This window comes from Puma concolor, chromosome D1 (genome assembly GCF_028749965.1).
Source record: "Puma concolor isolate L17-30 chromosome D1, mPumCon1.1.hap2, whole genome shotgun sequence".
Lineage (NCBI taxonomy): Eukaryota > Metazoa > Chordata > Mammalia > Carnivora > Felidae > Puma > Puma concolor.
This window is the reverse complement of record NC_141676.1, coordinates 48,210,403-48,224,804: the sequence shown is the minus strand read 5'-3', so window position 1 is coordinate 48,224,804 and position 14,402 is coordinate 48,210,403. Positions and strand designations below refer to the sequence as shown.

The window sequence follows — 14,402 nt, the reverse complement described above, 5'->3', positions numbered from 1 at the left end:
GGTTCCTGTCTATGTTCAGCCCTGGCCCCTGACCTAGGCCCCTCAGCCAGGGCCCCTGTGGGTCGAGGGCAGGCTCTCTTCCCCTCAAGTGCAAGTAGTATGGGGAGGAGAAAATAAAGGGGACCCTTGAGCTCTGTATCAGAGAAGCCGAACCCAGCCCGGGACGGTGGGGTGACAGCTAGCCAGTCCCCTACATCCATTCTTTCAAATGTATGGTCAATTCATAAAGATGGGCCAGGTGAGTACATCTCTCCCTTCCCCGCACACACCTGTCAGACCACACTTCTGCTGCAGGGAGCCACATAAATCTTTGGAACTGCTGGACTTCAGGCCCTGGGCCTGTTTCTGCCTGCCCCAGCCCTGCTTAGCAGCGGGCACCAAACCACTTAACCAGGAACTTTTTTTTTTAAGTTTTTCTTTAAATTCCAGTTCGTTAACATACAGGGTAATATTAGTTTCAGGTGTACAATACAGTGATTTAACACTTCCGTACATCACCCCGTGCTCATCACAAGTGCACTCCTTAATCCCCATCACCTGTTTCACCCTTCACCGTCCCCCCCCTCCTCTCCTCTGGTGACCGTTAGTTTGTTCTCTATAGTTGAATCTGTTTCTTGGTTTGCCTCTCTCTCTCTCTTTCTTTTTTCCCCCTTGCTTGTTGGCTTTGTTTCCTAAATTCCACATATGAGTGAAGTCATGTGGTATTTCTTTCTCTGATTTATTTCACTTAGTATTATACTCTCTAGCTCCATCCACGTCATTGCAAATGGCAAGATTTCATTATATATATATTTTTAACATTTATTCATTGTTGAGAGACAGAATGCTAGTGGGGGAGGGGCAGGGAGCGAGGGAGACACAGAATCAGAAGCAGGCTCCAGGCTCTGAGCTGTCAGCACAGAACCCGACGCGGGGCTCAAACTCACCTACTGTGAGATCGTGACCTGAGCTGAAGTCGGATGCTTAACCTACTGAGCCACCCAGGCGCCCCAAGATTTCATTCTTTTTTAAGGCTGAGTAATTTTCTATTGTATGTATATACCACATCCTGTTTATCCATTCATCAGTCGATGGACACTTGGCCTTTCTCCATAGTTTGGCTATGGTAGATAATGCTGCTATAAACATTGGGGTGCATATATCCCTTTGAATTAGCATTTTTTGTGTTATTTGGGTAAATACATAGTAGTGCAATTACTGGATCATAGGTAGTTTTAAACTTTTTGAGGAACCTCCATACTGCTCTCCAGAGTGGCTGCACCGGTTTGCATTCCCACCAACAGGGCAAGAAAGTTCCCCTTTCTCCACATCCTCGCCAACAACTGTTGTTTCTCGTGTTAATTTTAGTCATTCTGACAGGCATCATGAAGAACTTCACTTGCATGGGGACCAGGAAGGCATGAAGCCCCAGCCACTCCCTCAAGTCAAGAGAGGAGTTTTGGGGCTTCTACGGTCAGCCTGTGCATGCTGGGGAGAGACTCTGCTCTCCTTCTCAGGCCCAGGCCCAGCCTCAGCGTGCAGTCACAGGACTGCGGGCATTTCCTGGTTTGTCCAGAGTCTTAGCAGGAACGAAGCCTGTAGTTTGCTAGGGCCGCTGTGACAAATTACTACAAACTGGCTGGCTTAAGACAACAGAAATAATTCTCTCACAGTCCTGAAGTCCAAAATCAAGACATTGGCAGAGCTGGTTCCTTCTGGAGGCTCTAAGGGACATGGATGTCTCTTGTCCTCACTTCTGGTAGCTGCTGGCAGTCCATGGTGCCCCGTGCCTTGTGAACAACAGTGCTTCAATCTCTGTCTCTGCCGTCACCTCACCTTCTGTGGGTCTCAGCTCCCCTTCTCGTGTAAGGACACTGGTCATTGGATTCAGGGTCCACCCTGGTAGTCTAGCCAACTATAGAACCCTACCCTGAACCCCAGCTGACATGACTGGATTCTATCCCTGTGCGGCTTCCCCAGAAACTAAGCTTTTTCCTGGGACCCTTGCTGATTCCCTGCTGTCACCCACGACCCTGTATCTGAGCTCCTCCAGCAGTGCTCTCCCAACTTGTTCACTGAATTCTTTGATCCACCCAGAATGTCAGAATTAAACCAGGGTTCCCCATACCCCATGAGACACAGAACAATGGATTCTGGACCATCCAAACCAGGACAAGGCAGTGGCTCAGGGGAAAGGGCGTGGGCTTTGGTGTGAGACGAAGCTTGGTTCTCGGCTCCAACACTCACTCCCGGTACAAGGAGCAGGGTGGTGGAGGGGGTATTTATACTCACTGCCGAGTTTAATTAACCTGGAGTCTACTTTGGATAATGAGTATCACACCAGGCAATATTCAGTCCCCCCTACTCCAAAGCGAAACTCAGGACTAAGAAATCTTACCATTTTTCTGCCAGTGGCGATATGGATCTCTGTGATGCGTGAGCTTGGTTTAAATACCTCACACTTGACAATGAATATGCAAACAGATGTTAATTAAGGCCTTTGCTCCTCTTCCTGCCTCACTTTGAATATTCAGCCACAGTTAGTGGTGTTGGTATATCGCTCAGTGCCCAACCCTGAGCACCGACTGGCCTGTCCCCAGGTTGCCCTCCCCAACCTCCCAGGATTGTTCAGGGCTTGAATCATGTAGACCTGACCTGAAGAAACCTTTCTCTACTAGCGAGCAAGCACCCGCTCACACAGCCCTCTGATTAATTAACCGAGTCGTGGTTGAGGGCCTTTTTGTGGATGGGTGGAGGAGAACATGTAGCCCTGTAAACATGCTTAATTAGGCTGGATGAATTACTGGACTCCTTAGCAACGGTCTGGGCCTCAAAGCCAGCCTTGTGGCATATTTGCACAATGTGCTCTGTGTTTGCATGTTTGAAACGGGATCGATCTATCTGGGGGATGCCTGTGTGTCTGGTATTCAACATTTTTTCTTGGCACAGTCAGATTAGGGGGGAGCTCAGAGGAACGTGGCCCTCCCCAGGACTCTCCTCAGAGACGAGCTATGATTCTACTATTCAGGGAGCATGGCCAGCTGCTGCCAAGCAGGAGAAACAAGATGTGCATGTAGTTGCAGTGTTAGTCAGAAGTGATATGTGAAATATTTAATAATAGGGGTAGCACAGGTTCCAACCAATCAGAGCCAACAGCAGCCCTGAATGACAGAGTTGTTCTAGTGTGTACTAGCTGAATACCAGCCGTGGAAAACGTTAGAGTTTACAAAGAGTTTCACGTATATTTACCCTGTTTGACTGTAGCCACGACCACGTGAGATGGGTTTGGATACTTTCCCAATTATAGCGATGGGGAAACTGAGGTTCAGAGAGGCTATGTGTCTTTCCTTAAAGCCACATAGCTAATGCCATAGCTAGAAGCCAAGCACCGTCCTTGTTTCTACTACCATATCATTTGGCTGTGCCTACACAGATTCTGGGGCTCCACCACGTCCAGGAAGATCTAGAGAAAGCCCCCGGCTGTGGCTGGGCTACCAAGTGGCAAGCCCGGGGCCAAGGTGAGAGTGAGGGCAGGAGAGGGGCCCACAGTGTTCTGGGATTTGTAGTCAATCAGGGTGGAGCCAAGAGGCAAGAATGGGCCTTTTTGTGTCCTCTGCTTGCAAAGCTCTATGACCCTAGGGAGGCTCCGAGGAAGAGAAGAGGGTACAGAGCAAACATAGAAGCATTCCTGGAAGGCAAGGGCACGCTATTTATCTGGAAAGTGATCCCTGGATGCCAGGAGGAAGTGGGGAAAGTTAGATACAGAAGGCAAAGAGCTAATTAACGAGTCACCATTGTGGGCATTCCCCTGGGCATTCCCCTAGGGTTGTGGGCCATGTGGCCCTTGCCTCAGAATTGTGCCAGTGGAGAACGAGGAGGTGGGGCACTTTTCTACCCTCTGCCACCCCCCAGCCCCTCGCATGAACTTCACTGCACTTCATGGTTGTGCCGGGCCACTAAGAGAAGTCAGACAGGCAGAGACAAGAGACCGGGCGCAGGGGGTGAGGCCTGAGGACTGTCTTCACAACTGCCAGTGAACTTGGGCTGCTGGAGGGATATGGGATGGGGCAGCCACAGATCCCATAGGGGGCCAGAAAACAGGCTTTTTCCCGTTGTGGGCTGGTTTTCTCCATGGGAGGCATGGAGGCCTGGATGTTTCAGTCCCATGCCCAGGACAACACCTGATCTTCTGGGAAACTCTGAAGAACGTGCCCCTCGATTCTCCAGCTGTGGAGTCTTACTGTCTGGACTTCCATCTCCCAATCCTCTGACTTATTTGAGAAGCTTCTGGAGCCTTCACAGTTTGGGGAGCCTTGCTTGTGGCTCTGGTGGGAAGTGCCACATGCCCCAAGGCTGACAGTTTCCCCTCCTCCACGTCCTTACCCTCACACCAATCTGTAGCTGGCATCTCTACCCTGCCAGAGGGCCTGCTGAGGACATGTGACAGATATAGAACGTTTTAATTTCGGATGCCATTGATCTAGAGCACGTTAATAAATGGCACCTGTCAGTCCAAATGTTGTTTGCCATTTGTCTTGTCTTATCTGAGCACTGACTGCATCTAGATAGGAGCCGTGGCGGTCTTTGGGGACCGATTGTCACACAGCTGCTCCCCCCACCCTCCTGCCCCAGCGTCAAGAAGACTTGTCCCTCCAGCCTATGAATAACAAGGGCAGTGCCTCTGAGGTTGGCTTAGGGGCCAAGGATAGGAGAAAGTATCAGCAAATTGCTTGGAGTGGCTAAGAGAAGAGTGTCTTCACCTCCACTATGAGGGCTAGTCTTCCATTTTGGCGGTGAGTTGAAGAGAGACTGGATTGTTACCTGCTTACGGACCTCCACAGGCAGCTTCATTTATGTAACAAGTACGGGCGGGGGTTCATTATGGGAGTTTGTAGCTTGGCCCTATCTAGCCATATGGACACAGGCATGTTGATTGCCCTCTCGTTTCTTTCATCACATCACCTAGGAAAGAAGCATGGAGGTCTCTACCTGGTGCCATTTCATTGGGCTGCTGACAGCACTAAGTCAGGACAGCACTAAGAAAAGTAGAAGGAACTGTGGAGGTGCACTTCATTTATATCAAGGTGGATGAGTCAAAGCCAAGAACACCTGTACCCATATGGGATGGGTGAGGCTGGGCATGGTGACTCACCGATAGCTTTGGGAGAGAATCAGTGATGTTAACCCATCTGGATAAAGACAGAATGTGCCAGCAGAAGGGAAGGGGTCCAACACAGAAAGTGGGCTTCAGAGAGGAGGGGTGGTAGTCTAGCCCCAGCTCTGTCCTAGAGACAGGTCTGTTTTGGGGTGAGGACAATTCGTGGATCTTAGTGGAAATAATTCTCTCTGCCTCCTAATATTCCTCTTGTCTTATTCAGACACAACAAGCAAGCCTCTGAAGAATGTTTTGGTCTCCTCAATGCTCTAAAAGAGTATCCTGGTATGGTGGGCGTCAGCTGGATTTTCCAAGGAGCATTGTGGCGCCCGTATCCTATTTCCCTCTTTTTCATCCACCAGCTCTTGGCATAAGGATGAAACGCCCCCAGATCCCCAGGTGATATAGCCTTCAGGCAATCAGAACATAATGTTCCTGTCCTGGCCACAAGGGATGAATTCAGTGATGGCTACATGACCTAATGAGAACCCAAGTGAGATGCTTACTGGGGCTTCCAGGAGAGAATCCTTATTCCTGCCAGCTAGACTGGAAGCTGAGAGGATGGGGTCCTGGAGGGTAGGAAGCTATCTTGCAACAATATGGAGCCTAAGATGGAAGTCCACGTGGTGCAAAACAGAACCCAAAAAAGGAAGAAATTGAGTCCCAGTGATACCATTTGAGCCCTGAATCCAGCAGGGCCTGAAGTTGGACCTACCTCTGGAACTTTCAGCCTTGAAAACAAATAAAGTTCTTTCGTGCTTAAGTCATTTTGAGTTAGAATTTCTATCTCTTGCAACCACAAAGGTATCAAGTGAAATACCTGGACGAGGGATAGTAGCATTCCAGTCGCCTTTATGAATAGTTAGGTTGCATTCTTTTTTTTTTTTTAATTTTTTTTTTCAATGTTTATTTATTTTTGGGACAGAGAGAGACAGAGCATGAACGGGGGAGGGGCAGAGAGAGAGGGAGACACAGAATCAGAAACAGGCTCCAGGCTCTGAGCCATCAGGCCAGAGCCCGACGCGGGGCTCGAACTCGCGGACCGCGAGATCGTGACCTGGCTGAAGTCGGACGCTTAACCAACTGCGCCACCCAGGCGCCCCAGTTAGGTTGCATTCTTACTTTGCATCAGTGTCTTTTAGCTGTGTTTACCCTGAAAGATTGATGATTTGGGGGTGCACTGAAGAAGTCTACATTCTGAACTTGGCTGGCTGATAACTTGGCCTGGGTATAGCCCACCTATGAAAGACACTGACCAAGTGACCATCTCTGTGGTCATTGTGGATGGCACCTTATTTGTTCACCAACATACCCTCATGGGCTTCCTTCCTTCACGAGGCTGACAAGGTCACAGATGCTAGGTTACATATCATTCATTGCTTTGCTTATTGAGATGTCCTTTAATTCATTCAACAAATAAGCAAACAAGGAAATGGTGAAAAATAAGGATAGTCTTGTTGACTGAGTCAGGAGTAATATTCAAAATACAGTAAAAACTTGGTTTGTGAGCATAGCCTATTCCAGAAACATGCTTGTAATCCAAAGCACTTGTATATCAAAGCGAATTTCCCCATAAGAAACAACAGAAAGTCAGATGATTTGCTCCACAACCCCAAAATATTCATATAAAAATGATTACAACACTGTAATATAATACAAAGTAATAAAGAAAATATAAAATATAAAGAAAAAGAAACAAATTAACCTGCACTTACCTTTGAAAACCTTCATGGCTGGTGTGAGGGAGACATGAGAGAAGAGGGTTATTGTGTAGGATGACTTTCACTATCACTAACAGAATCACTGCTAGCTATTGGCTCCATGGAATCTTTTTCTTTTCGTGTAACTTTAACAAGGAACCTATCCAATGACACTTGCTTTTGCCTCCTTTTGAGGATTTCATGGAAATGTGACATTGTATTGGTAATCCTCCACAATCCCGCAGAGAGAGAGAGAGAGAGAGAACCATTGGCTCAGCTGTGATCATGTGACATTCAGCATCACTGTACTACTCATATTGCAAGACATAGTTCATTTATCAAGTTGAAATTTATCAACTTGAAATAGGAATGTTTGCTCGTCTTATGGAACGCTCGCAAAACAAGTTACTTGCATCCAAGGTTGTACAGTATTGCATTTAATAACCAATATGGTCTACTATAGAAGCTGTGGTTCCTGCAAGTGTCCATGCAAGGGCACCTCTAGAGAATGCTGGGCCATGTCAGGGATCTCAACCCACCATATGCCTTCTGGGGGGGCCAGTGCCAGGTTGAAGAATCCTTATTCTACCTTGAAGACAATTGGGAGCTATTGGGGCTGTATAAGAAGGAGACTGACTTAACCAGATTTGTGACTTGGAAGCATGTTTCTAGTGACGGTGTAGAAGATGATTGGACGAAGCACCACAGACAGGTAACCTTGGCAGAAGGCTGGTGACGACAGTCCAAGAGAAAGATGGGGTTCTATGTTAGAATAATCTTTTCCCCTTTGGGGGCTACTGAACTGAGTGGCTTGGAAGGACTTGGCCTTGAGATAATGTGTGTTGAGGGGGGGTAGTTGAATCTCCATAAAATGTGACACTTTTTCTGATGGTGTGGGGCAAGAGTTGGCTGTTTTTTGGTTTTTCCTTTCCCGTTGTGTTTAGGAATTCCCGAACACTCCCAAGAAACCTGCCCTTGCAAGATCCTGTCCTCCATACCTCCCACCATCCCGGTGCTCCACAGGGAGTCTGAAAAGCTTCAATTCACTGATACACATCAGGGAGAAGCTGCTGCTCAGCTATTTAAGCTTTGACTATCTCTGCTTGAAAAGCTTGAGATAAAATTTTCTAAAGAATCCTCCTTCCTTCTTTGCTGGAGGGGGGCACTTAGGTGGCTTAGGCCCTTAACCAATCACACTCCACCAGCAACCCTGAGAAGATCCCTGAATGTTCTTAAGTGGAAATGAGTGGATCATCAACCTTGGGGAAATTCATTCATTAAGCATTTGCCAAGCCCCTACTGTCAATCAGGCGCTTCTGCTCCTTTCACACCTGCACACCACAAAACATGTCATCAGCCCACAAAAGGGGGTGGCCGAGGCAAATCCAAAGTGGTATTTTATTTCCCTCATTGGGCAAAGCTGGCTCAGCACCGGGGCAATATTAATGGCCAGTTCCATTTAGGAGCTCCAGAACTGCCCCTTTCTTGGTTCTTCCATTTCCCTAAGGTAATTCTTAGGCATCCAAAGATTATGGCTCTAATGGACAACAGGTCAAATCAAGCACCGGTTTGATAGGTCACCTCTGTTATTCCCCAGTATCAGAGAATAGCGCTCCCACAAAGATCCCCTTTACTGCACTGTGATGTCTTCTGCAGAACTTGGAAGCAGGAGCTATAATATAAGGGGCCAAGGCTGCCACTCAGCCCAGACCAGACTTTGGTCTTCGGGATGGTTTTGCAATTAAGTAGGTGATATGGTTTTCTGCTGATAATCCCTTTTCTGTGGCCAGGAAGTTGATTCAAAGCTGCTTCTCACTGGAACGCTTTCTTTTTCATTCAAAACTGGGCTCTTAAAGGAGACAACTCTTTTTGTACTGAGCATTCAAGCCACCATTGTGAAGGACACCTTTTTTTTTTTTTTAATGTTTATTTTTTTTTTTTGTATTTATTTTGAGGGGCGGGGCAGAGGGAGAGGGAGAGAGACAGAGACAGAGACAGAGACAGAGACAGAGACAATCCCAGGCAGGCTCCACGCTGTCAGGGTAGAGTCTGTCGCAGGGCTCCATCTCAGGAACCTAAACCAAAATCAAGAGTGGGACGCTTAACCAACTGAGCCACCCAGGCCTTTGAATTCAAAGAGAGTCTTTTCCTCACATAGACTCTTGGGGGAGCCTGTCCACTAGGTGTGGGTGTGGGGAAGGGGATTCATGGTGAGGAAATGTTGAGAGTAGAGGGGGAAATAGAGGGGGTCCAAGGATGGGAGAAAGCCAGACAAACTCAGGAAGAATGCCAGTTGTCTTGAGGGCCAGCCTTGTTGTGGGCACAGAGGTTGAGCAACTCCCCTGTGGGCACAGGGGGATGCTAAGTAATCTAATGGGAGGAATCTGCTGGAATCCTAGATCACAGTTAATGCTAATAACAGCTACTACTTGCACTATACTTACTATGTGCCAGGCACTATTCTTTGTATGTATTAACACATTTAATCCTCAAAACAAGATAAATGTCATTATTATTATTATCATTTTCCAGATGTGGAAATTGAGGCAGAGAGCAGTGGAGTAATTTGCCCAAGTCACAGGGCTGGTGAGTGGTGAGGCAGGATTCAGAGATGAGGAATCAGTTGCGGGTCTGTCTGAGATCTGCTGCCCCAGGATGGGGTCTGGAGAGGGGGCCCCACCCACACCAGCAGGAGGGTCTGGGTGAGTTCCTGGGACCCTCAAGTTTTCACCTACACAGTTGGGGGAAGGATGGATACCAGTGGGTCGTGGTGAAGAGAAAATGAGACAGTGAGAGGGAAGTGTGCTCTGGGGGCCGGAGGGGTCTGGGCACACCTTCAGTGAGGTTGGTTTGCTGCTAGGAAGAGGGGAGTTGGGAGGCTGAGAGATTGGCTTTTCCAAGGAGAACCCAGCTGGTGTCCCAGAGACTCTGAGATTCTAGGGGAGCCATTGAGCCTGGAGAGGAGATGAAGGAGGCAAGAGAGAAGGACTCCCAGGAAAGGAAGTGAGTTGGGCATCAACCCCCCTCAGGAGCCATCCAGACCCAGAGATGGAGCTGGAATTCTCACTTCATGCAAGGTCCCATCTGGGGAGCCGGCAGGGGCCTCTGGACATTCCACTGGAGCCCAGCAGAGTGTTCCTACTGCAAACCTCAGAGGTCTTGGGCAGCTCTCATCAGGGCCCCTCCTCTATCCCTCTTCCCTCTGCTCTAAACTCTGCTCATCTCTCAAGGCCCAGGCCAGATGCTGCCTCCCTCATGAAGCTTTCAGGTCATTTACAAGACCAAGGACCATTCAGCTTCCTGAATGACTCACCACTGTGCGTCCACTTTCTGCCTTTTGTCAGGCTTATTTGCATCTGTGTGAGCTCACCAAGTGTGGGGAACTTGGTTACTCCCTGAGCCCTTGACAAATGTTTATTTAGTTGAATTGAGGAATGGTTTGGGAGTAGCCACAGCCCTCCTTCTAGCTCTACTGTGTGACCGTGGGTTAGTCATGAAAACTCTCTGGGCTGTCTCGTCTGATGAGGAGAGGGTTGGGTGGGATGATTTGGAGGGCCCCTTCAGCTTTGACCTCCCAGTGTTCTAGGGATGGAATGTCACGAGGTGGGCAAGCAGAGGTCCACCTGTGTGTCTGAGAGGCTGGCCCCCCTCGGCTGTGGCCTCTGTGGAGCAGACTCTGTGCCCAGCACTTGTCTTTTATTATTATTATTTTTTTATTGTTTATTTTTGAAAACTCCTTTGGGAGTTCTTTGAGAGACAGAGACAGAGCACAAGCAGGGGAGGAGCAGAGAGAGGGGGAGACACAGAATCCTAAGCAGGCTCCACGCTCCGAGCTGTCAGCACAGAGCCTGATGCAGGGCTCAAACCCACAGACTGTGAGATCGTGACCTGAGCTGAGGTTGGACTCTTAACCAACTGAACCACCCAGGTGCCCCCTAGCGCTTGTCTTTAATGCCCTTTGATTCTCACTGGCGGCTCTAAGAAGTCATTTAGGACCCTGAGTGGGTAGAATGAACACCAGCTTTATTCGTCTGGCAACAAGAATTTGGTTGGGAATAAATTGCTTGGCCAATGAGAGCATAATCACTTCTCATCAGATGACCCCTTGCCAGGAGCTGTTCTGAAATCCTGTCTATGGCTGATCCAGCTCTCACTCCCAAGGAAAAAAACTAAAAGCAAATTAGATGCAAGGATGATGAATCTGATGAAGGACAAAGATACCCTGAGGTTCTGTCTCCTGTAGAAAGACTCAGGAAGTGGGGAGCAGGTCACAAGCAATCTTAAGAAGCTGCCAAAGAAGCCTGAGGTGGGAAGAACTGGCAGCCCCCCACCCCCACCCCCAATCTCACGCCTGCGATGTAGGAAAGCGGGCTTCAGGCCCAATTCCACTGCATGGTGGACAATTATTCACTCGCCAGGCAGGCAATAAGACAGTTCTTACAACCTGTTCTGTGAGTTCTGCGAAGTCCCCGCTCTCCATCCTATTACATCCAACCTCACCTTGTGCGAAAGGACAACGCAGACAGGACAAAATCCCATCCGGGGGATTCCATGATTCTGGTCGACATCACAAGGCGAGAAAGCCTCCTAAACCAATGACCAGAGCCAGAACTGTGCTTCAGGGGTGAAAGGCACGGGCCTCCTTGGATTCTTATGTCCTTGTCACACAAAGATGAGTATTGTCCCCAAACTACTTTCAGCCAGACCTCATATCTGAACCCCTTTCATTCCACCAATGCAAACTCATTTCTAAATTTTTTTTTTTTTCAACGTTTATTTATTTTTGGGACAGAGAGAGACAGAGCATGAATGGGGGAGGGGCAGAGAGAGAGGGAGACACAGAATCGGAAACAGGCTCCAGGCTCTGAGCCATCAGCCCAGAGCCTGACGCGGGGCTCGAACTCACGGACCGCGAGATCGTGACCTGGCTGAAGTCGGACGCTTAACCGACTGCGCCACCCAGGCGCCCCAATGCAAACTCATTTCTGATATTCATCTTGCTAGCCAATACGCTACCATTTTCTCCAATAAAACTCATTTCTGACATGCAACATGCTAATTTTCAGAGCCTTAGCTGTTGGTTGAAAAAAAAATAATAGAAGTGCTTACACCGGTCGCTTCTGACATATGGGCTTCATCCTGAGTGTGCATGTTAGCTCATGACCCCTGGTCTGTAGATTCTCAATTAGGGCAACATCTTGGAAAATTGAGTTCCTCTCTATGCTGAAGTATTTGGAAGTAAATTATGGACATCATAACAAGAAACCAGTAATGGGAGACCCTGTGACTCTGCAAATCATTGAGTTTGAAGAGAGAAAATAATTTACGAAACCTTATCTCATACACAGCTTCTCTCCCCAGCTGGAGATTCAGTCACTGACTGAGTTCAAATCCCTGATCCCCATCACCAGCTTCCCTCTGCTCCTGGCCACAGGTGGAGTCACCAAACTCTCCAGAGTCTGGACCGCAGACAACCTTAACAGAGGAGCCTGGTGCAGATCTTAGAACAGTGCGTGATTGTAAGTATTCAGGCCACTGGATGAGCCTTCAAGCTGAGTTCCCTCCGTAAATTTAGTTTGGTTTGAATTTTATGTCAGTGGCATTCCTGGGAGAGATGTGGATTTTCACCTCCTTACAATACAAACCACTAATTCAGGCCTCTGGGAGTTCTTTCGTGGGGGGCTTTCACTTCCTATAAATGTACTGCCTAGATTTTGGGCACATTTGGGGACTCAGAGTCAGTTTAGCATTTTAAAAAAGCTAAAGAATATGTAAAGCATCCTAATAAAAATATAGTTAGAGCCCAGGCGGGAGGAATAATCATTACGTTAATGCATGGGGCTCGTATTCCCAAAGGCACTTTTGTGCTTATATAAAATCCTTTCCCCCCTGGTTACTGGTCTCAGAGAATGGCACTGTATTTACTGTTTTGTTGTTGTTTTCTGAGACCATTGGCATTTCTGAGTCTGGTTTTTGAAGTTCCATCCATGTTTTTATTTATGAAGCAAGCATGATACAGACAGCCCTGTGAACAGGTCCTGAGTTTTGGAATCAGACACCTGGCATCCCCTTCACAGCTCTGCCACCCCCCAGCAGGATGAGCTTGGGCTCTTCTTAGCTTCAACCTGAGCCCCAGTGTCTGCATGTGTGAAATGGGGCTAATAAAATTTATTTGGGGTCATGGGATGACTAAACTCATCAGTATTTGTAAAGTACTTATCATTTAGGAAGTGCTCTGTTAAGGGTAGGTGCTTAGTCCAAGGCCAACCTGACAATGCCTGTGTATGGAAACAGCTTTAGAAATGTGTGCCCTCAGGCGCTGTGAGTGGTTCTGTTCTGAAGAATATTTGTGAGCTAGTGGATCTGAAGCCTGGCTGACAGTGGTGGGTGGGCCTCAGACCGGGGGTATAGTGCACTTACCATTTGGACCCCCAACTCTGGGCACTGCTTGGTAGACTTAGCAAGGCTCTAGAATCCAGACCTTCTCTGGAGTCCTGCCTGAAGTTGGTGGTGGCTTGTGCTGGTCCCAAGTGAGGAACGACCGTCAGTCACAGATCCCTGGTTGGGAGACACAGGGGGCACTGGCCTCCTCCTCTCCTCAGCACATCCCCTCACCACACCGCCGCCTCCTGAGGCTCAGCCCACCCACCGGCCACCCCAGGTCAGGAGGAGGTCCGGCTCGGCATCAGCAGCCTAGCACCGGGTCCTTCTGACCTTCTGCCACCTCTTCCCTAGCCAGTCCTCCCCTGTCCCTTGTAGCCAGGCTCCAACGATGGAGGTGCTGCTGCAGTTCCTGTCTGGTGTTTCAGAGGTTCTAGAACTAGAATTGAGCCTTGCTCCCCTTACCCCCCCCCCCTTTGCCAGGCCCCAAGAGTCATGCCCCTGGTTTCCAGGGTCTGTGACTGGGGTCCTGCTACCTTCTCGGAGGCACCCCTAACCCTGGGCTCCCCACTCAATGTCCACTGCCTAACCCATCACCCAGCATTTGACCGTGTGTGAGTCCATCTGGCCGTGGGCCTTGGCTACCCTTGGGCTGGTGTGTCCCACCCTGACTGAGCCCTGGGCCGGGCCCAGGAGGGCATAGCCGCTGCCAGCCCCAGCTGACATGGGCACAGTCAGCACAGAGGCCATCTGCTGGGTGTCCAGGGAGCCCACACACACTTGGCTGGGAGTCAGGAAGTCTCAACTGGGGAGCAGCATCCGCCCCTCACGGCCTCTGCTGGAGAGTTGTGGGAGGGTTCTGCAACCCCAGCTCCTTGCTCAAGCTGTCTCTGCAGGCTCTGAAGCAGCCTGTGTCAGGAATGTGGGAGGGGGTGCAGATCAAGGCGGGGGAGCTGCCGGCAGCTGTAGGGAGGGGCGGGGGTGGCAGCTGCTGCTGTGACCGCCCACTCTCCTGTCCCCTCCACAGTGTGGCATTTTGGGACCAAAGGAAGCCTCCACCCCAGATGCTTCTGGGCTGAATGTAGAGACATGGGCAGAATCAGGCCCTCAGTATGTCCTTGGTCAATAATTAACATGAACAAGACTCCAAAGCTGTTTTTCAATGCCCAGCCCCTTGTCCCCCACTT

The 14,402-nt window shown here is 49.1% G+C and overlaps 1 long non-coding RNA gene across 1 annotated transcript; it reads right to left on the bottom strand.

Moving 5' to 3' along the window:
- Positions 1–8,774: 8,774 nt before the first annotated feature.
- LOC147576655 (uncharacterized) lies at positions 8,775–13,624 on the bottom strand. The gene is made up of 3 exons (XR_015241445.1): positions 13,484–13,624; positions 13,255–13,392; positions 8,775–8,909 (listed from the first exon to the last, which is right to left on the bottom strand). It is a non-coding gene; the product is annotated as an uncharacterized LOC147576655 (long non-coding RNA).
- Positions 13,625–14,402: the final 778 nt, after the last annotated feature.